Genomic DNA, 23,740 nt, shown 5'->3' on the forward strand with positions numbered 1-23,740 from the left:
ACTACACATGCACAGAAAGACCCCTCTTTATCAAAAAGGGAGAGGGTGCCAGGCCGTAATTAGTCTTGACACTGGCACTAACCCTTTGCTCTAGAATTCATCTTGGCCAAAAAGTGTGCATGCAGATCAAGGAGGGCCCTGGGCCTGGTCAGGTGTGAGAAATAAAACAAGATAATTGGCCAAAGGAAAACAAAGATCCAGAAAAACTGTCCCCCATAAGTGGTTTAAATCATCTCTCCAGCACACTCCTCATTTGGGGGGACTCCTGCACCCACACTCCTCCTTGGGTGTGTATTACTGCTTTGCTTCTGCCTTAGATAAATAGACTAAGTCTCTGTGTGCTCTCCCACATGTTGTACTGGGTTTCTAACAATAAATTTTATACCAGTTTTTACAGTATTTGCCTCCTTGAAGCATTCTTGCTTTCACTAGGAGGCAAGAATCAGGGCAATTCTGCTTTTAGCCACTAACTAGTCTAGTGGTCAGGATTCCTGCTTTTCATCCAGGCTGTCCAGGTTCAGTTCCTGAGCAGAGAATTAAGATCTCGCTCCAAGCCATCACTCACTGCTGTCTCTCTGAAATCACTTGCCCTTGGGATTCTGGATTAACATAGGCATAAATAGGACATGAACACCTGAGTGATTTCACTAACCTTATTAGGCTGTGCCCTTGGCATGCAGAAGTTCCTTGGCCAGGGATAGAACCTGCCCTGCAGCAGTGACAACTGCTCAGAAGATATCTCTCAGAAGATAGGCAAGGATTGGTCCAGGCTCATACAGAGAAGAAAACTTTCCTAAGCATTGTGTGCATCCCTACTTAGTAGAATAAATCTCAGCATTCCTTCCTCCCCTGCTCTTTCCCATGATGTAATATTAGACGTTCTCTAAATAATTGCAACCAAATGGGAAGTTACTCCTCCAGAGTTTCTGGAGTGAAATTCAGCTTTGTGCTTTGGGACAGATGGGTTTACCAGTTACTTCAGTTTTATATACCAGTACAACTGGAGGCAATGGCACTGAGTTCCACCAGATGGCCACAAAATACTATAGAAGGAAAGATTCAGGGAATAAAATAATTAGTTGGGACAACTAAAAGGACAAGAGTAAAAAAAAAAAAAATTGTAGTCATTCAAAGCTATTCTACTTTGAATTCCTGAGCCACACAAGTTGGGTATTACACAGTCTTCTATGTTGCCCCTGGGAATATTGCTAGATCCAAAATTTGGACACAAGGGAAAATTTCTAAGTTTTTTCTTTTTCCAAGTTTGCTCTAAATTTTATTTGACTATTAAGACTTTTGTGATTTTCATTAAGACTCAGTAGTAAGAGGAGTTGTCTGAATCTTTATATCACTAAACTCTCCAACATCTGCTTATAAAAGTTAAACAACAAATACCGCAGTATCTGATAGTTTGTGAGTGTCCAGAAAATGCTAGTTATTATTATTACAAATGTCATATACATCATTGAAGACTGCCATGCATGAGATATGGTTCCTTTACATGCTTGATGAACCTAGTCAGATTGCTCTAGAACCCTTACTTATACGGTTATCAATAAGCTGAATCTACACATCTAACCTACTTGACATTCTCCACAAACCAAACACACACCAGTCCCAATCATCAATGCTGGCCCACCAAACTTGGCTACTTAGAGATCTGGTAGAACCATGGGATAATTCTATACTGTGAGTTCTTTCCATAAAGCCAGCATACCCTGATTCTCCTTTCCATTTCCCTTCCACTGAGTTTTACAAAGGGTGGGGAGGCTACTTTATGTGTTTCTCAGTCTAATTAGAGTTAGAGGCGTTTGCTGGAGAGAGAGCAAGTCAAGACAAACTGCGAGCAAATAATTTTTGAAGACAAATTTCCACATCTACTCTTGACTTCAATGACAGTTTGTCTTTTTCTCCCCTGCCATATTGAAATGAATAAACTCTGTTCATCCTTGGAAGGTAGGAACCTGCACCTGTGGGAACCAGGGGAGGAATTCAGAAATGTAGATAATGTGAGGTTTGAGGATCTCAGCACCCAGATGATTTCATGAGCAGATTTGATGCAGCATTCATAGGAATTATCAATGAAACAGCCTTATTCTTTTCATCTCCCTTTGGTCTACTAACTAAAGTGGAAAATACCACTGCACCATTTGGGAGTAGACCAGTGGGAAGGGGCGGCCAACAGCTCTCTAAATCCTTGCTGGTGGTTCCACAGGTCTTTGTACAGTTATCTGATATTCCCTTAGCTCATCAGCTGTTTTCACTGCTTAGATTGTGTGGCTGGAGACATAACTTCTAAGCAATTTCCTTTTTGCAGTTTTCTCCGCCTTACTGGGGCTTTAACATCAGCGGGCAAGCTGTAGAAAATCAAACGGAGCAGGATTTACTTGTTCTGGAATCAAGACTACTACTCCTGTTTTATTTACTTCACTCAAAGGGCTTTGATGAGGGATGTTTTGATGACTATCTCTCTGAACAGTTGGCACATTCATATACATAATTGTTCTACAGCTTTAAAGGAAATTCTGTCATACCAGCTCACAAGTTCTTTTTACCCAGCTCTAATTACATAAATTGTTATATAAACAGATGTCTGTTACAGCAAAGTCTACTTCACTTGGGAACTCAAATTTTTCTGAGTTCATCTGCCAGTGGGCTAAAAGAATCTTCTTCTTTTGATGTTACCAAGGAACATTTTATGCCGTCAGGCTGGGAGCTGAAAGGCAGTCATCAGTCAGGCTCCTTTGCCTTCATGCTACAAGGAACAGAGAGAAAAGACCCAGAAGAGGGCACACATGACAAGTCTCGGCTTGATCCCTAACGGAACTCTTTATCTTGGTTAAATTAATTCCTTTTCCCAAAGTACACACTTTTGTCAGTGTCTCCTCTGTAACTGTGATACAGACAATAATAGTATATAAAAGGTTTTCCTCTGCAGGGTTTTATTTGATCTTCATAAGACAGTCATGAAGGAGGTAAAAAGGAAACCCCAGTCTTCCATTTGCTCATATATCAAAGCCACTGGGCTAACAACCATTCACTCAATCATCTATCCATGCATAAAATGAGATTTCTGATTGCCTACTTATGTGCCAGGCACTGTGCTTCTATAGAATGATAACTAAAAACAGTCCTGAACATTGCCCTCAAAAATCTTACAGTCTTATTGAGGAGACAGACATTAATCAATTAACAATAAAAGTTGATCATTATAAGCCATGGTAAGATTATGATTTGAAAGTATAAAAATTATAGGAAAATGCAGGAGGAGAGTTCCTGTCATGGCTCAGTGGTCATGAACCCAACTATTGTCCATGAGGACTTGGGTTCAATCCCTGGCCTCACCCAGTGGGTTAGGGATCCAGCATTGCCATGAGCAATGGTGTAAGGTGCAGATGTGGCTCGGATCTGGTGTTGCTGTGGCTGTGGCATAGGCCGGCAAATGCAGTTCTGATTCAACCACTAGCCTGGGAATTTCCATATGCCACAGATGCAGCCCCCAAAAAACAGGGGGAAAAAAAAACCATTCAGGAGAAGTACTATGAAGGACCCCTTCAGGAGATGAATTTGGGTCTGAGTCTGAATAATACATAGGGTTTACTCAGAGCAGAGCAGGTAAAGGTAGCAGTTGAGCTTAGAGAAAATGTTATGCTTTATATTATACTTTATGATCCTGAAAAAGACCAACATGGCAGAAACTCTGAGAAAAAGGAGGCATGGAGCGAGATGAGAAAGGGGACAGAGGCAAGGCATCGGATTGAGAAAAGCCTTGTTTGTCATGCTTGGCTTTCCCCCCTGCATTCTAAGAGCAAAATGACACAGAAATCAGATTTGTATTTTTATCAGTAAGTCTGACTAGAGTGTGAACAGTTAGCAGGGGAAATCAAAAGTGGATGGAAGAGACCAGTTACAGGCATTCTGCCATTAGTTGTCTGTGGAAGTCTGAACTAGGTCTTGGTTATGGGAGTAGAGAGTTCACAGGTTTTCGAAATATTTAAAAGATAAAGTTTAGAGGTGAATATCCTTAGCATCCTCCACTTCAAGTACCTCCCTGAGGTGGCTCCCCGCCCCAACCTGCTGGATCTGGCAGTCTTGGCTGTAACTCAGGAACAAGGAACAATGCCCTATCTAGAACCTCAAGCACCGGCTGCTGCTCTTGCCCTCGTCTACCCGACAGTAAACACCTAAAAACTCTGAGCACACTCGTGGCTCACAGGCGTGAAATTTCTTTGTTTCTTGGTCCCAAACCTGTGAACTTTTCTGTAACTTGCCCCATCCTTTTCTCTAATCTCAGGACCAGAGACTTCCCTTTACTTGCTCATGGTTGACCCAGGATTCTGTACTTGGGATCGTCTTCTTCCTCTGCTGCTCCAGGACCAATTCCTCACTCCTTGCATTATTCTAACATTTATATACGTTTCCACCTCTGCTCACTTCCTTCCCAGAAGATTATGATTTACTCACTTCTCTTTATGTTTCTTGATATGTCCTCTGGTTGCTGTCCTATCCCACCCTTCCAGACAGTCAAGGTCTATGCAAGAGCAAGACATGTTTCTTTGAAAACTCCATCTTGTCCTTCTTTACTTTATCCCATCTTCCTGCTTGAAAAACAGTCACAGTGCTGGTAAATGACTTAAGCTTAAGAACTGTTATGTGCCTAGAGGTCAGAGTAAGAGCTTAACCTTTTACCAGCTAAGTGGCTTTTAAAATAGTAAAAGAACTTATATAATAGTAAACAAACCCTATATCTTCCCCCGTAGCCACTCTTCACTTGATCTCATCTAAAGAGCACAATAAAAGCAGTGTGGTTTCTTGAGGCAGGGCTCTTGGTCCCTGAGACCTTGAGTCCCCCGGTTCCCACCTTTACCTAAGATAAATGTCTCTGTGTCTTGTTTTATGTTAACTTTTTTTCCCTGAAGTTCCACAGCACCTGTTCTTCAGCCCCATCCTGCTGAGCTGGTCTCGGCAAAGGTCAAGAGGCCACACGTCCTGTCTTCCCTCCCTTGCTTCACCACTCCCTCCCACTCAATTTCCAGCCACCTCACTGATGATCTCATGGATCCCCATTCTGCTTTATCATGACCAGAACATGCTTTGGAATAATCCCATAGCATTTGATATTATTAACTACTTTCTTTTTATAAAATCTCCTCTTTGGGTTTCCATGACACTACTCTCTCCAAGTTATCTCTCTTCTTTCTCGTCATCCCTTCTCAGCCTTCTTAAGTTTTTCTATAACTTTGTTATTGGCCCAAGGTCGTATCCCACGCCACCTTCCCTTCTCGTGCTGTTACATTTGCCGGGAACCTCACTGCTCCATTGATTTTAACTATCACGTATTAGTAACTTCAAAAGGGAATTTCTAGTCCAGACCTCATTCCTCAATGCCAGTATATATATATTTAATATAGGGAAGCACACACCTACACCTGAACACCAAAAACTAAAAAAAAAGATAAGAACAATAAAAATACAACTCAAAAATTCTCATGCCATGTATTTAGGTAACTAATTATATAAAGTGAACTGACTTAGTCCTTTTCATTGGATGTATTCAAGCAGAATATAGACAGCCATGTCTTGGGGATGCTACAGGGAAAATCCAAACATTGAACAGTGGGATGAGGTTAAATGAAATCGTCTTTAAGATCTTATGTAACCTGAAATTCAAATAACATTTATTTGGGCATGGTAAATGCAATACCTTGTGCATTCACATATTTAATTTCATGAAGCCTCTGAACAATCCTGTTATTTAAATACTATGTCTATATTTTTTGCATGAATAAAAAGCAGACAACTTATTAGCTTATAATCACATAGCAGAATAATACCAGCAGAGCTGGAATTTGGAAATCTTACCTTCTGACTTCAAACCCTATACCTTTCACATGATAAAAGATGATTCATTGATGTCTATCAATATTATTTCTTCAACAGGACTATTATCTTGATGAGAATAATAAACATAGATATTTAATATTTTACTCCTACAGAATACTTGGTCATTCTCCTAGGTGCAGGGGTAAATTGAGGTCCCATGGGAATTGAAGTTTGTAAAATGTTGGGGATGTTCTTTTAGAAAAATGTGCAAAATTATGAAGATACTTTCTGTGGTTTTGGAAGGGGCCAATACATTTGGAAGACCTTGAAACTTAAGCCTCAATAGTCTCATTAAATATATTGGAGAACTAAATACTTGTTATCTAAACACGCCTAAATCACTAGAGAGAAAAAAAAAAGAAAAAAAGTCCATTTACTTTTTACAATTACCCAAACCATTTTCAGCTATTTCTGATCAGTGACGTGATACTTAGGATGGTTTCCAAAGGAACAGCCTATTCATCTAAAGGCTGAAGCCCATTAGTAGTATGTGAAACTGGCATTCAACATAATAGATTTATTTTTAAGATTTTTCCATGCCATTGTAAGCCATAGTCTTCTCATTAGAAAGATATATTTGTTAGTGTAATTCAATGCTCCTTATCCATCTCAGACAGATTTTTAGAAACCCAAATAGAACTGTTGTTGCTGTTAAGATCATTTCTAGGCGGCAAACCTCTAGTGAGAAGAGGTCACCGCTGTATGTGTGAGATACCCTAAAAACAAACTAGAGACTAGGGGTTTGATCAGTGTTATAGCCAGAATAGTGTGAAAGATAAATTAGGCACAAAGTGAAGAAATTATTGAGCTGTTGTTTTCAAGACCATTATATGCTCAAGCACCTTTGTTTACCATTAAACCTTGTTCTCGACTAATATAGAATTGCTTACTTTTCTCTGGAGTTCTGATCCAAAGTCACCTGAAACATAACCACGAATTTTATGCCTGGATGATTCACTTTCTTAACAGTGTGAGGTCCTTTTAGTCATTACCTTTGAGTAAGAGGATGAATGAAATAATACCATTGGATATATTTCTGTCTTCAGGGAAAGTGTGGATTGATCATTCCCTTGGCTCTTTGAATTCCAACCTCAAAAATAAGAGGCTAAAAAAAATCTTACTAAGTTTCCATCTTGTTTTAAGGAGAAAGTAAACCAAATTATCTCTCTTTGTTCGAGAAAGATGTGGAAAGATTCTTCCGATTACATCTGACTGAAGATTCAGGGAGCTACCTGTGTTTGTTGAGGACTGACTGACACTGGAGGAGTTCCAACATGGATAGCTAGACGTTTGGCTTACCTAGTACAGGGTAGCACTTACAAGGGTTCAAACACCAGGGAGTAGGTTTAACTGGATTATCTTCATAGCTACTTTCAACTTTAGGAGACAAGTTTAAATAAAAATTATTATTCCATGCTAAGAGACAATGTTTTGATTTTTTTTAAAAAAGGAAAGAAATAAATCTGATGAGTTTTGTTTTTCCATTTGTCTTCTAGTTGACATTTACCATTGTGTAAATATGCAGCAAATAAATTGTTGAAGATTATGTTAACTTAGAAAAGATAGATCCTAAAGCATGTGTCAAAACAACACCCACAGTTTTATTTCTTATTGAGCTGTCCATGCATTGCCAAGTAGCCCATTCAAACATTGCTTTTTACACTTGCCCTTGAGCTATTATTTGGGCCATAGAAAAAAGAAGAAAGAAGAGCTGTAATTTAAGACATAAATGATCAGTGCAATGAAACAAAGAGTATGGATTGTGACAAATGGAGATGAGAAAGCTGATTTTAGATATTAATGCTGATCTAAAACAAAAAGATTCATAGAACAAAGTGGGTTCTTATATTTTTTTTTTTTTGTCATCTGGCTTCAGTAAATTTCTGCTTTCAATAGCTGAATGTCACTGTTTATCTACAAAAAGCCTTTTCTCCAAGTGCATGTGAGGTTTTCATGCATTGTGATTACTAATGGGCCAGAGTTCCTTATTTTGTCCAAGAAAAGATTATATGAAGAAATTTTTTATACTAGCAACAATTACTTTACTTAAATAAATAGAAAAAAAAAAAAGATAATTAGAGGCTCTTTTCATTGGTACTGTGGACCAGGATCAAACATGGTATGTTTTAACAGCCTTTATTGTCACCTGCACACTGCAGTGAAAAATAGATCAAGCAAAGAAAGTGAGCTCCATTTTCAAAAATTGTCATATATTCCAAGCATTCATGATGATCATTATATTCAATTTGTAGAAGACTTATTTAACCTCATTGCACACTATTGTATTTTCTCAACATTGTTTCTTTTAAGCATCAAAGTTAAAGCTGGAAAAATTGCTGAATGATATTCTATTAATGAATGATATTACAGATTATTACCTCAGCTATTAACGCTACTTGAAATCACAGTGAATATGAAATTATCACTTGCAAATTCTGCACTGCTCTGTTTTCCAGGAGAAGCTGTTCATGTGCACACATTTATAAACATCAGTTGGATGTTCATAGTTCCCCAGAGAGAAAGAAGATGAGAAACAAGTTTGTTGGTTTCGTATAGTGCCGCTTCTCGTAGGGAAAGTCAGGCGTGAGATTTGCTACTGTGCATTTGTTTGTCTCAGTGAATGCCCCTGGTTTGCCTTTTATTATTATTCCAAACATGTTGCTCAAGGTCTGATCATATTATCCATGAAGAAATTAAAGCATCAGGCTGATTTTAATTTAGAGACCACACACAATCATTTTCTGTCAGGAAAAAAAAAAGGATCTTAGTTTTTAACAATGATATTGCATATCAGCTTTCACTGCTGTATAATAAATTATCCCCAAACTCTTAAAACCACAACCAATGATGATCTTGTAATTCCTGTGTGTCATGCATTCAAGAGTAGCATGGCTAGACAGTTCCGGCTCAGGGTTTTTCATGAGGTTGCTGTCAGATCTTGGCTTGGGCTGCAGTCATCTGAAGGCTTGACTGGGGCTGGAGGCTCCATGACTAGGGTGGTTAATTATAGTGAACTGTAATAATCAGGTTACTGAATAAATATCCCTTATGAGCAGAACCTAGCATTTGGTAAGCCTATCAATGGTAGCTACCTGGTATGCTCTCCCTGAAGCAACAACCTGTTTTATCCTTGAAGTAGTGAGATATTTAGAAGTAAATAATTTGGGGTCTTCTCTTTTCTTGGTAGTCTGACAGAATGAATTTTCTAAAGATTCTCCAGGTTAAAAAAAAAATGGAAAAAAAAAAGCTTTTGTCTGGCTAAAATAGGCCTTAATTTATTTCTGGTCTCAAAGTAAGAAGATAAGGAAATCTTTGAGGGCATTCTTGACCACTACCAAACGGATGTAAAGAATGAACGAGCAATCACAGAGAGCCAAGTTGCTTTGAGAGCAAATGAGTATACCAGTACCACAGTGTATGCAAGACTAAATCTTTGAAAGTTAAAAGGCAGAAAAACTGATACTGAGATTCTTCATTAGTACACCTAACTTTAAGTGGCTAGATTGGTCCCAGGACACAAATACTTTTAAGTAAAAGCAAATGCAAATTTTCTCTGGTCCACACTCAGTATTAGGAATAAGAAAAAAGGACATGTAACTACAGAGACTTTTAAAACACAGCAAGTGAATATTGTGAGCAACAGAGGCTGAAATTTTTGAAAGTTTATGAAATGAATAAATCCCGTAAATAATAGAACTCATAGTACTGACTCAAGAAGAAAGCCTAAGTTGTCCTATTACCAATACATAAATTGAATCAATAGATAAACATCTTCCAACAAAGAAAATACTAGTTTTCAACTGTTTCACAGTTGAGTACCACCTTAAATCTTAACATTATGATTACATGCTCTGTCTATGAGATGAAGATAAAATTGACATCAAACTTGGCTCTCATGTTTTCTGTCATTGCCACAAAAGAACCTTTATCAGTTAGCCTGGTAGTTCAAGGAACAGACCAGACTCCACTTCCAGCTTGGAGTTAATTACACCTATTTAGATCAGCCTGACTAAAACCCACCCATAGATACATGAATGTGTGTAATTATCTTTTTAGGTCACTGAGTTTTAGGGAGTCTGATATGAAACATTATTTGACAGTAGCTAACTCATTCACTGTAGAAAAAAGCATTTAATAGAATTTAACAACTCTTTGTGCAAGACTATTAGTAAACTATGAAAAAAGAGAATTTCCTTTTCTTTGTAAAGCATATCTCCAATAAAATATACTAAGTATGGTGAAAATTTGTACATTTATAATCTCTATACATTGCAAATTTTATATGTAGTAGAGAAACTCTTGCACATATGCATCAAAATATATGTACAAGTATATCTACAGCATATTATTAATATTGAAAAAAACCAAAACAACACAATGTCTTTAAAATGAAAATGAATTGTTGAATATTTGCATGATGGAATGTTAAATGTGGTACACACGAATGAACCACAATAATATGCAACAACATAGATGAATTTTACTTACATGATACTGAGAATGGCAAAATATTCAGGACTATATACATCATGAATTTATTTGAATAAATCTCGACACATGGAAGCTCAAGTTGAATATGGTTTCATATAATTATTTTGCTACTATGATTTTAACTTCTGTATCTGTTATGTACATCTTTATAGCTATAAATATTATGTAATTATAAGATGGAATAAAATAGAATTTTATTCAGAATTCTTTTATTATAATAATTTCAGTTGATAAGTCAATGCACCTTTATTAAAGACACCATATTTTAGCCTCAGTAGCTTTTATGAAGAACTTACAATGGGCAGTGATGGAAGAGATTTGAAGTAGAGCTGATTATGCACAGCATTACATTTTGTGGCTATTTTTGCAGCTATGGAAATGCAAATGTTCCCTGAATAAAACAGGTGACAGGAAATCTGAAGCTTTGGAGTATTATGTCTTATTTATTTGTGAATGGCCATTACGTAATCAGGAGAAATATAGAGTATCTATTCTCAACATTACTATTCAAAATTTTATCAAGACAATTCAAACAGGACACATGCACGCATATGTATGTACTAATTAGGGAAAGATAAAACTATTATTTTTATGCAATGTAATCATCTACCTAGAAAATCCAAGAGAATACAAGATAGGACATAACAACTTCTTTACAAAGGGCAATAACCAATTCAAACACATCATGGAGAGAAATCCCAATCACAATAGCGAATGAAACAAACAAACAAAACAGAATTAAACCTGCCAAAAGATCTGAAAGACCGCTATAAAAAACAACATAAAGACTTTCTGAGGGTTATATATAACTCAACCTAAGTAAGTGCAGGGGGATAACATGTTCCTGGAAGAGAATATTTATCACTTAACAGATGTTACTTCTTCCCAAATTAATCTATAAATTTAATGCAGTCCCATATAAAGTCCTAAAGAACTATTTGTTGGGCTTGACAAGTTTAAAGTTCAATTGAAGATAAAAATAACAGCCAGGAATATTGTGAAAAAGATCAAAAAGTGGTATTTTTCTCAATCATGTTAAAAAAAATCTAGTGTAAAACTATAGCAGCTAAACCTATGTAAGTAATTGTTCAGGAATAGACAGCTTTATTGCACAGAGAAGGAGAGGGTGAGATCAGATCTAGCTAACTAGGGACATTTTATGTGTGACAAAGGCAATTTGGCTGTTATCCTGTGGGGAAATTAGTGGAGAAATAATGGGCTATTTAATAAGAAGTATGGGAAAATTAGATGACAATTTGAAAACATGTTTTGCCATACCTCACATCCCCACAAAATTGTTTTGAAACATATCAAGAAATTACACATAAATAACAAAAATATAAAACTATGTTGAGAAAATTTTAAAAAGAGTGTTCACTTGTAATTTAGAGTTTTAAATGGTTTCCTGAAAACAGGGTAAATTCAGAAATCATAAAGGAGAATGCTGTTAACAATTTCCTACATAAAAATTGCAATCTTTAAAATGACAAAAGTGGAGTTCCCGTTGTGGCTCAGTGGTTAACGAATCTGACTAGGAACCATGAGGTTGCGGGTTCGATCCCTGGCCTTGCTCAGTGGGTTAAGGATCCAGCATTGCCGTGAGCTGTGGTGTAGATTGCAGACGCAGCTCAGATCCCGCATTGCTGTGGCTCTGGCATAGGCCAGTGGCTACAGCTCCGATTCAACCTCTAGCCTGGGAACCTCCATATGCCGCAGGAGCGGCCCTCAAAAGGCAAAAAGACAAATAAAATAAAATAAAATAAAATAAAATAAAATGACAAAAGTCACAATAATTCAAAGACAAGTAGCAGATGTCTTTTTTAGAGACATAACTCCTATTTACCCAGAGATGCAAACACAGAGATTTGATAGCAAAGAAAAACTGGAATCAACCTATACATCTGTTGGTCGTGGACTAGTTGAACTGTAGTACCCCTGTCCTGTGGAGTAATTACATAGTTCTAGCCATACTGACATGGAAAGAAAGCCAGTACATATGAGGAAGTGGAAAAAGTAAATTGCTAACATTCAGTATATAATTATGTAATATGGACAGAAAAATGTTTAAAAACAAAATTAAGATATGTATAAAATTTATACACACATATTTTTATCTTACAGATTGCATTGAAAGTGATCTGAGAGAATTCACAGCCCACTGTTAGACCTGATTACTCCGGGAGAGGGAGTGAGATTCAGGTGTGTGGACAGGAAGTAAAACTGGACCATTCATTCTTACATTGTAATATCTCTGTGGCTGAATTTTATCATAAAAAATGTTTTCTTATATCATTAAAGACAAACCAAAGCAAATGTAAAAAGGGAGTAACTGAAAATGTAAGAGAGTATATCCTACATTTTTTTTTCCGTTTTAAATAGAAACCTTTATTTACAACCACATCCAACATGATCAACAAAGGAGTCATAGCGCATTACCCAACCATCTCATAAGTTATCCCATGTGGTTTGGAGTCTCTGCAGTGTAAAGAACAATTCAGATTTTTTAAAAGCAACATCTAATGTAAACTTGATTAAAAGTGAATTCATCTGCAATACTGTCAGTCAATTCCTGAGAATTTAAATATTGCTCTCCGAATGACATTTCCATCTTCTTCAAAATTCCCTATATTGTAAAGAGAGAAAGAAGGAAGGAAAGAAAAAGAGAACGCCCTGCTCATGACTACACAACCTGCCCTGGAGCTGAACAGCAGCTCCCTTGCAGCAGGGGACACCATCTACCCAAGAGGTTTTACTCCTACGAATTCCCCACTTGTGAACAAATTCATGGCTTCTGCAAATAAAAAGGGAACTGGACAGGCATACGGGTAACTGGATAGAAATTTTGGTATTAAATCACCTATATATAGCATGACTCAATTTATTATGCTACTTGAGTTTACCTACTTGATTTTTATTTAAAGCAAAAGTAGGAGTTCTCTTTATTTTCTTTTTTCTTTTTTTTGTTTTTAGGGCTACACCCATGGCATATGGAAGTTTCCAGGTTAGGAGTCTAATCAGAGCTGCAGCTGCCAGCCTATGCCACAGCCACAGCAATGGGAACTGAGTCACATCTGTGACCTCCACTACAGCTCACGACAATGCTGGATCCTTAACCCACTGAGTGAAGCCAGGGATTGAACCTGCATCCTCCTGGGTACTAGTCAGCTTTGTTAACCACTGAGCCACACTGGGAAATACAGGAGTCCTCTTTATTGAAGCAAAAAAACAAAAAAAAACAACAAAAAAAATCAACAATTTGTTGATGATGGTGGTAAATTGATGAGCCTAGAAATTTCTAGCCCTGGGTTTCAGGGAGATGGGTTGACACTGCATCATTCTTGTAGGGGAGAGAGTGCAAGACTACCTTTTCATGCCCAGACTTCCTGAGTTCTGGCTATACTGGCTGTCATTTTCACCTTGGGGAAAATTCCAGTGGACATCTGTGGGGTCATAGCTCAATAGAATACCAAGCTATATTTTAAGTTATGAGCAACATAACTTTTAATTAGTTGCTAAAGGTAGGTGTGTGATAAAAATTCTCTATAAGAATGTTTATGGATGAGTAAGCTAGAACTACTAATCTTTTGAGAGTTGAAATTTAGGATTGTCCTTTTGGAAAAATGTACTTAAGTACAAAGTTTTGCAAGCAATGTCTCTTCAGTAAAGTTCGTACCTGACTTGATACAAAGAGGAATGACACATTTGTTGGACAGAGTTCAATCCCCCACTGCCCATACCCCACCCATTCATACACAATCTCAAATTCCCTTGGGTTTCAAGTACCATAGACTTCTTGCCATATTTTCTTTTCTGTTTCTGGAAATATTCAAAATACAAAAAAAGAACTTTTCAGTATGGCCATATATTTAGTAAAATAAATATTTATGAAATTAAAAAAGATCATAAATTTAATTGTTGGTATCTTAATATGTACTTGGCACATACTAGTGTTAAGCACTCTTCTAAGAGGAAATGAGAATTTAAGGAACTCCTGAAGATCTCAAAGTTGGTACGTAGCAGAGCGGGCACTCTGGCTCCTGAGCCTATGCTTTTGAGTACTGTGACATATGGACTGACCCGCCATAGCCCAGCTTTACAGCAATGAAGGATCTTCACACATGTGTTTGCTATGGCTGAGCTTCCAGTTGTCCTTGAAGGTTCTCCCTCTTTGAGGGTCCCCAACTCCTCAAGGTCATGATGTGTTGACTCATAGTTAGGGCTTACCATTGCCCAAACTCAAAAGATTGTGTTGAGAATAAAAGCAACCTATTTATTTATTTATTTAGTCTTTTTGCCTTTTCTAGGGCTGTTCCCTCGGCATGTGGAGGTTCCCAGGCTCAGGGTCTAATTGGAGCTGTAGCTGCTGGCCTACGCCACAGCCACAGCAACTCGGGATCTAAGCCATTTCTGCGACCTACACCACAGCTCTTGGCAATGCTGGATCCTTAACCCACTGAGCAAGGCCAGGGATCAAACCCACAACCTCATAGCTCCTAGTTGGATTTGTTAACCACGGTGCCACGACTGGAACTCCAAAGCAACCTATTTATTTTTTTGCTTGCACTCACCATCTTTTTCGTGTTCTCTCTTTCAGAGACTTTGTTGACCTCTCCTTTCATTCCTCCGGAAAATTACTTCCACTCTTCTTAGGAGACCTTTGTTTTTCAAACAATGAACAAAACTTTTCCTGTGACAGACACCTCATGTAACATACAGCACTACATTTTCTGGTTATTATTTGATCATTAAATTTTACTGTAAAGGTACATGTAAATGGAACCTAATCCACTGCAGAAGAACAGGTTGTGTCTCTTCTTTAATCTCTTCATCTGTACATTATGCACTGCTTTTTTCTTAAGCTCCTTGTACATTGTCACACTCAACGCTGACACTGCCTTTTAAAATTACTCCCTAAATGTGAATTACTCCCTCATAGTCTATGCATCTTCCAGTCCTGACTGTATTGACTGCAGTGCATTGAAAACAAAGCAAAGCCCATGACCTGCTTCCATCCAGCCCAAAAGACAGATTCCTACTTTCTCCAAAAACCAAACTCATTGCCTACAATTTTGCTTGACTTCTCAAATTAGGCAGGAGGATTTCTTTTGGATAGAAATATTTTCCAGTCATCTAAGTAGACTTAGATTCCCCCTTTAAAAGAAAGAGCATAGCTGATAAGGGTTGGAACAGAGTGGGATTTAACTGCACACTCTCTTAGCTGACGAATGGGGGGATTGGTGAGAAAGAGGGCATATTGCAGTCCGAGTGTTTGATCTTTGGTTAGAAAGGCCGTGGAATGGGGAATAAAGAACACTAATTACCAGATAGACATTAATATTTTATGCGATTCTGGCCATGCTGGATATTTGATATGCCCAATCAGGGGTGCATTTTAGAGAACATGTCTGGATTTGACTCTTAAAAGTTAAAGCTATAAAACTAATTACATTGGTGACTTGCTAAGGAGACTATTTCTTTCGTTAGATGGTTAAGCATTTAAAAAAAACTCATCCCATACAATTTTCCTGTAGGACCCAAGTAGCGTATTCTAAAACTCCAATCAAGCAACTAATTCCATTGCAATCTGCCATCTAATGCTCACCTGCTCACCCATCCTCCCCATTATCCCCCAGTCCATCTCTTCCACTGCACACCTGAAGGAAAGGAGGAGAGAAAGAAAGAAGGTAGAATGGAAGAAAAGAAGAGGGAAAGAATAAGGAGGGAAAGGAGAAAGTAGGTTAACTCTATTTTGAAGATTTGCTATGCATCGGCTGAGTGGGAGTTGTTTCCTTTACAGATGCTAATTTGATCCATCCCATCCAATTTAATCCAAGATAAAATCTGCACTGTCAAACTATAAGGGATCAAGGTAGTGATCTCTTTCCTCTTATTTTATAGACTGTGATCAGGATGGTTAAGAAATTGCCCAAGATCATATAGCTGGTTAATGTCAATATTAGGAAAAAGCTACAAATCTCTCAATTATTGGTTTAAGACTTTTTCTTACTATTCCTATTAATCTTTGAATAGGATTCAACAAACCTAACATATTTGGTAGACATTTTATTTTTTCTTAATTTGTTAAAAATGTTTTTATTTGTAAAGTGTGTCTTCCTTCTTTTTTCTTTTATCTTATTGAAGCACAATTGATTTACAATGTTATGTCAATTTCTGCTGTAAAACAAAATAATTTGGTTGTACGTATACATATACCCATTTTTTTTTTCATATTCTTTTCCAGTATGGCTTATCACTGGATAGTGACTATAATTCCCTGGGCTCATGTGTCTTCCTTCTGCATATGAATTAGTGGCCCCATAGAGTCACCCATTCGCCTCAGTCAAGTCTTCTGATTGGAGACTGTTTATTTCCATTTCTGAACACTGGGTAATGTGATTCTAGCAAAATTCTGTCCCAAACATAAAGTTAATATTTTTAGACCATTCAAGTTTCTAGAAATTCTTCAATTCAGACAGTATCTTATCAACTCTTTCTTTGTTAAAAATAGAAGTGACCAATTCTCCTAACTCACCTCTTAGAGAAGCAGGAGAAACTGGTATTTTCTGTTATGGTCAGCTCAGGATTTAAAAAAAATGTAATTTCATGATTTTTAATACTGGAATGGACTTTAAACTTCAGGTGTGAAAATACATTTATTTTTAGTATTAACTATGAAAATTTAATTAAATCACCAACTGGTCTGGACCTCAGTTTCCTGAATTATTAAGTGAGAGAGCTGGAAGAGATGACTGTTAAGAGTCTTTTCTAGCTGCAGAATGATTGTGGATTATGGAAAGCACTTTCTATCTAAGTACATTACAAAGGATGAAACAGGTTTTGCTTTCCAGATTTTTTTCCCCTAAATGAGTGACTGTGTGATAAATTGGTAAGATTACAGGTGCAGGTAGGAAAAGGAGAGATATAGAAGAAAGGACTGAAAAGGGATGGTAGCCATCATTTATAGAATAAATAGGTAAGTGCATGGATATTAAGGATAGGGGAATCCAGAGATATTACTGTCTAATTATTTGAATACTATGATTTGCACACTCCTCATATTTCAGCTTCCTTTATGAATTTTTGAAAAAGTTGCAAAATAACACCTTTCCAAATTGAGTTGATTAGAAAGTTACCACTTGAGCAAAGCTGAATGAATAAATACTGAAGTGCAATAAGCAAACAGACCCTCTTTACATTTCAGAGCTTTTGGAACATAGATCTCAAAGCCGGAATGTTGTGTTAAGCCCTCCTTGACCAAGGTTTAGTCAAGCTCTTCTTAACTCTCTTCTCGATTATGCCTGAACTTGACCTGTCTTTAGCAAGAATCTCATCAGGTTAGTTTAGAAAGAATCCCCCTGACTTTGTATATCCTCAGTGATTGTCCATCCACTAAATCCTTCACTCTAACTGTAATCGGCTATAAATCACCCACTTGTCTTGATTGTATTCAGAATTGAGTTTGGTCTTTCTCCCCTCTTGGAATGGTCTTGAATAAAATCTTCTGTACTATTTTAACAAGTGGTAAATACTTTTTCTATGACACAATTCTATGTGGAACATTCAAAATTGTCCCTCTCGCTACCCAAGTTCCTGCCTGCATGGTAGAGCATGTCTAAGGTTGACCTCCAAGACACATAAGTGATTATAAAGATTATAAAGAATGTGTTTGGGAATATTGAATTTTGATGGTTTGCGACAGAAATCTAGAAGTCCCTTTCTTTCCAGTAAAATATATTGTTGAAACATTGTAGATATTGTGCTTAAAACAGAGGAATTTATGCCAGCGTCTGAAAAACTGCTAGTGAAGCGAGTTCCTGTTGTGGCTCAGTGGGTTATGAACCTGGATGTAGATTCCATCCCTGGCCTCGCACAGTGGGTTAAAGATCCCGTGTTGCCATGAGCCGTGGTGTAGCTCACAGATGCAACTCGGATCCTGCGTTGCTGTGGTTGCGGTGTAGGCCAGCAGCTATAGCTCCGGTTGGACTCCTAGCCTGGGAACTTCTATATGCAACGAGTGTGGCCCTAAAAAGCAAAAATAAAATAAAATAAAATAAACAAAAAACTACCAGTTAAGAAATTGGCTGGCTACAGCCATGCTGCTGGCAGAGGGAGGGGTCTATTCACAGGAATTTTCTGTTCCATATGTCTGTAACAGGTGCTCTGACTGAGCTAGACAGGCCAATGATAGGTACATTTTCCTGTGAAATTGGATGACTACTGTTCCTTGTTTTCCCCCACTTCTCACCCTCACATCCCCACAGTGTATGTGTTTCCCACATAGATTAACTAGGGGTAAAGCTATAGGGAGATATTTCTAGCTGCCATTGTCATTGGTGTGAGATAGGACTGAGTCTAAGAAGGACTATTCTAATACCACGAGAGAAAAATTCATCACAAGATAAGAAGCAGTCTTGCTTGGTACATCCGGCATGGGAACAGAACCAATATATTAGTTCTGGGCCTGTGAGCAGTTGGGGAGAAGGGCTGTGTGTGAAAATAGCTGGAGCTTTTCTCCAACTTGGCAGTACTGAGGGATGCAATAGCTGTGGCCCTCCACAGCGGAGCTGAGCCCAAGGGGAAAGGCCATATTCTCCCCCTCCCTCCCTTAGTGGGAGAACTGGCAGCGACTGGCACTGAGCAGTGGCTGCTGACTGCCTGCAGTAGGCGACAAGGTAGTCTGATACATGGACACACCCTTAAGGGGACCACTGGGAATTCCCAGAAATACTTCAAGGACCAGATAGGTCTGGACTTCCTACATAGGTTAGTGGAACATCAGAACTCCCTGGATTTGAATATTGGTACTAATGAGATTGCAATCAGATTCAGAGGTTTGGAATATTAAACATTTACATTAAAGACATCACTCTTCCAAGTTACACAGATTTTAAAAATACTGTCTCATGAGTTTCTTGTTTTTAATTTTTTTTAAATTCTACTCAGTCTTACCTATGCAGTTGCATAGACCCTCCTCATTCTTTACATTCAAACAAGTCTATCTGGACAAATATCACAAAGAAGCAGGACTCATCGTGTGAATTACACCTCAACCTCTGGCTGCTCAGAAAAATGAACCTGCGCTTGAGAGTTGGGACCAGAGTTTCATTCCCAGACCCCAACCCATCTGATTGGACCTCCACAAGTCACCTCATTTCTCTGGCCTCAGGTTCTGATTGGCCTCGAAGGATGCTCATTACTGTTCTAGGCATGCAATAAAGAATTAATCGAATGAATGAGGTGATGTAAATGCGGACGGGAGATACATGCAGTAAAGGCAAAATGGCCTGGTTTGAATTCTAATTCTACCACTTACCAGCCATAAAGCTTTGCACAAATTATTTAATTCTTTTGCCCCTATTCTCTGTAAAGTAGGAATAATAATTATTTTTAAGTCATTTGATTATCGTGAGCATTAAATAAGGTAACATAGGCTAAGTTCTAGTGAACTTGACTTTATTAGTGTGTAATAAACAAGCAAATATGTTTATTGAACTTTAAAGCTTTTGTTTTCTCATAGAGTTTATTTCAATACTTCCATCTTATAATGTTGTCCTATGATCTTTTGATATCATCTATGAAGTGATTCAAGATAGAAATATCTAAAAGATGTACAGGAAAATTTTCAGGGTGATCTATATTTGGAGAGAAATATTAATAAATGTAGCTTAGAATGCTAGACAGTGGTGTATAACAATGGGAAAATGAGAATCTATATACTTGTTCTCATTTCCTTGTTATTTCTTTTGTTCATATAATTGTGTACCATATTTTTGTAAATAAAATTAAGTCTCTTTCAATCCTCATCCCCATTTTCTCTACCCTTGTCTTAACTCTGTTTGGCCGATAGTGATCCCCCGGTAAGTTCTATCTTTGGTCATTATTAGTTGAGAGAAGAAAAAATGTAATTAAAATGACCAAGGGGAGTTCCCGTCGTGGCACAGTGGTTAACGAATCCGACTAGGAACCATGAGGTTGCGGGTTCGGTCCCTGCCCTTGCTCAGTGGGTTAACGATCCGGTGTTGCCGTGAGCTGTGGTGTAGGTTGCAGACGCGGCTCAGATCCCGCGTTGCTGTGGCTCTGGCGTAGGCCGGTGGCTATGGCTCCGATTCGACCCCTAGCCTGGGAACCTCCATATGCCGCAGGGGCGGCCCAAGAAATAGCAACAACAACAACAAAAGACAAAAATAAATAAATAAATAAATAAATAAATAAATAAATAAATAAATAAATAAAGTAAAAAAAAAAAAAAAAAAAATGACCAAGGCTTCATTAGGGCAGTAGGGGGACACTGCGGATTTTTCATCAAATGAAAAGGCATTGCTCTCCTCTCTCTCTTCTACTAAAATTACAACCTTACATTTTCCTTTTGTACCCATGTTTGGTAGTCAACTCTCACTTTTTGTTTATCTGAAAATGTCTTTACCCTACCCTCATTCTTGAAAGAGAGTTTCAGTTGAAAGAGAGTTTTACAATTTTAGATTCATAACTCATTGAATATATATTTTCCTTCGACCTTTCTTGGTGGTCTATTAGTTGGGATTCGGCATTCTCATGTATTTTCCTTCACTCTGGCTTCTAATATTATTGTTGAGAATTCAGTTGTCAATCTTTGTGTCATTCCTTTAGGAACATGTCTTTTGAATTGTTTTTAAAATCTCTTCCTTTTCTTTGTGGTCTTGCAGTTTGTTTATGGTAAAGCTAAGAATGAATTTGTATTTATTTATGTTTTGGAGATATTTTAAATTTGTGGATTTGATGGTATATCTTTAATATCGTGTACATCCTATTGTCTTATTATTTGCATTATCTTCCTCTGAAATACAGTTAGGTTTTTATTATTATTATTATTATTATTATTATTATTATTATTATTAGGGCCACAGTTGTGGCACATGGAAGTTTCCCAGGCTAGGCCTCATGATGTCTCCAGAGTTGGTTATACCAGCTTACATTCCCACCAACAGTGTAAGAGTATGCCCTTTTCTCTGCACCCTCGCCAGCACTTATTGTTTGTAGACTTTTTGATGACGGCCACAACAGGAACTCCCTGGAATACAGTTGAAATATGTGTTATACTTATTATATTTTTAATGTCTTTCTAGACTATATTCTGGATATTTTATACATATCTATTTTTAAGGTCACACATCTACCTTCAGCTATATTTAATTAACTGCTTAATTTTCTATTTAGTGTTTTATTTTTAGAAGTTTTATTTGGCTCTTTCTCAAATCCGCTTATTACCTGATCATATTTTCAAGTTTTTCTTTTATTAAACATTTCTTTTACAAGTTATGTGTCTGATGTTTTCAATATCTGACTTCATTTTGGATTTTTAAAATCTGTTGACTGTTGTTTCTGCTAGTTCCACTTACATTTCTTTATTTCCTTTTATGTTTTGTGAATTTTGACTCTGAGCTGCTCATTTTTCTTTGCGATCTGGGTTGAAACTAAGCTCCTATAGAGATGTACATTGATGCTGCCTGTTTCCTGGTATTACTCCAAATTAAATTCTCCCTATAAGAAGTTTTTAAATCGCCCAGGTAATAAGAAATCAGATCTCAAATGCACTGCAAGAGCCAGTATGGGATTACAAATTTTAAAGAAAGATTTTTCTCTCCACTTAATCCTGGACCTGAGATATGAAAATTTTCCTGTATCTCCTTTGCATGACAAGTTTTATTTTTTGCATAATTCTAATTCTCACTTTTATTGTGTATATAGCCCACAGAGAGGAGTCCAAGCTCTATGGAGCCCAATCTCTTATTAGAGCCCCTATGTTGGAAACATCCTGAGTTTTATCTCTTCTTTCCCACACTTCATACCACTGTGGAAGCTCAGAATAACTAGAGATGAGAATCTTCAAGACAAAAATTGGGCTTGCTGACCTGCTAAGAATTCCTTGTTTCATTTATATGGGGGCTTTGAGGTTTTACTGATTTCCTGAAAATCCAACAACACATTTAGAAAGGTGTTTTATATATTTAAAACATTTTTTTTTTTCTCAGCAATTTAGTTCCTTTAGGCACAGGCAGGATTTTGGAGGATTATTTTGTGTGACTAATCTGCCATATTATTTGAAACAGGAGTACCTGAATGTATTTTTAAGGAAGTGACATGCTGAATTTTGAGGGCTTTTTATAGAAGACAAATCTGATTTAATAGTCTAGGCATATTATTAGATACCCATGGAAGCTACTGACATCACAAAAGGGTCAAATACAGATGGAAGTCATTGTCTTTAAGCTGGAATAATTGGACAAAATACCTATAAGATGTGCTTAAGGGTTTTTTTCCCCCTTTCTTATTGTAAATGGAGAGAGCGTTAGGAAAGTAAAAATGAATAAACTTATTGAAGGAAACAGCACCAAATGAAGATTAAAAAATAATCTGTAACCTTAAGGGAGCACAACTCCTACCTCCAAGTAATAATTTTGAGAACCTCTTACTGAAGAATATCACCATCAGCAGTAACACATGATGATGGACTTGGTTCAGGAGTATCTTATTTTGTGTTGTTAGTTAATAACCATGGAGTCATATGCCTGGTGAAAACTACTCATGAATTAGTTTTTCATCTGGTATCCCAACATCACCAGACTCTCAAATGATGAGGGAAACCCTGACAGTGACAAGGTTAAAAAGGAAATCATTTCTTTTGAAAACCCTACTCTTCTAAATCCACTCTTTGCACAGCTACATACAATCAAGAAGCAACAGGGAAAAGTTATAGCAAGAGAGTTTTTAAATATTTTTATTTTTAACCTCATGACATTGCATCTATGGGCAGACAATTTACCCTTTCAAAAAACCTGTTAGTTTTTGTTTTGTTTTGTTTTTTTTTCCCTTCCAGAACAACCCGGAATGGGATAGGTATCTAGTTGGAAAATTCTTTTCTTCTTTCCCACCTCCTCTGCCTCAACCAACCCCAAGGGTTGATCTTATATAATTATTTTTTTCTAAATGATGGGATAGAATGTAATTTCAGAGAAATAACATTGTGCTCTTCCTGATAATAAATTTTGTGGGTATTGGGATAAATTGCTGGGAGAGATTGTGAGCCTGTTGGACAAGAAAATGGCAAGGAAAATTTTAGAGACAACGCTTCAAAAGTAAAGGATTTTGGAAATTATTTGAACAGGAAGTACAAGATTATGGTTGGTCTGCTATTTGTTACAATATACAAAATGCTTGGGAACCCTGAGCATCCACTACCTGAAGTCCAACAAAAGTAACACTGCAATTGAACAGGCAAGGAGAAGTTTCATATAAGCAGAGTACACAGGTGTTTGGTTTGTAGAGCATCAAGAAATTTCTCATAACCCCAGGCAGCTTCCTATCCCCATTGTGCACACGCCCATCATCT

The 23,740-nt window shown here is 37.4% G+C and overlaps 1 long non-coding RNA gene across 7 annotated transcripts in view; it reads right to left on the reverse strand.

The window, feature by feature from the left end:
- The window catches only part of LOC146405959 (uncharacterized), a 595,742-nt gene that overhangs the window by 64,989 nt on the left and 507,013 nt on the right, over positions 1–23,740 (reverse strand). The gene's annotated exons all lie outside the window — the stretch shown is intronic.

The sequence above is a fragment of the Sus scrofa genome, chromosome 1 (assembly GCF_054392235.1).
Source record: "Sus scrofa isolate SSC_HxYL_T2T_F1_AM1 chromosome 1, Sscrofa_HxYL_maternal_Yorkshire_Landrace_v2.0, whole genome shotgun sequence".
NCBI classification, from domain to species: Eukaryota; Metazoa; Chordata; class Mammalia; order Artiodactyla; family Suidae; genus Sus; species Sus scrofa.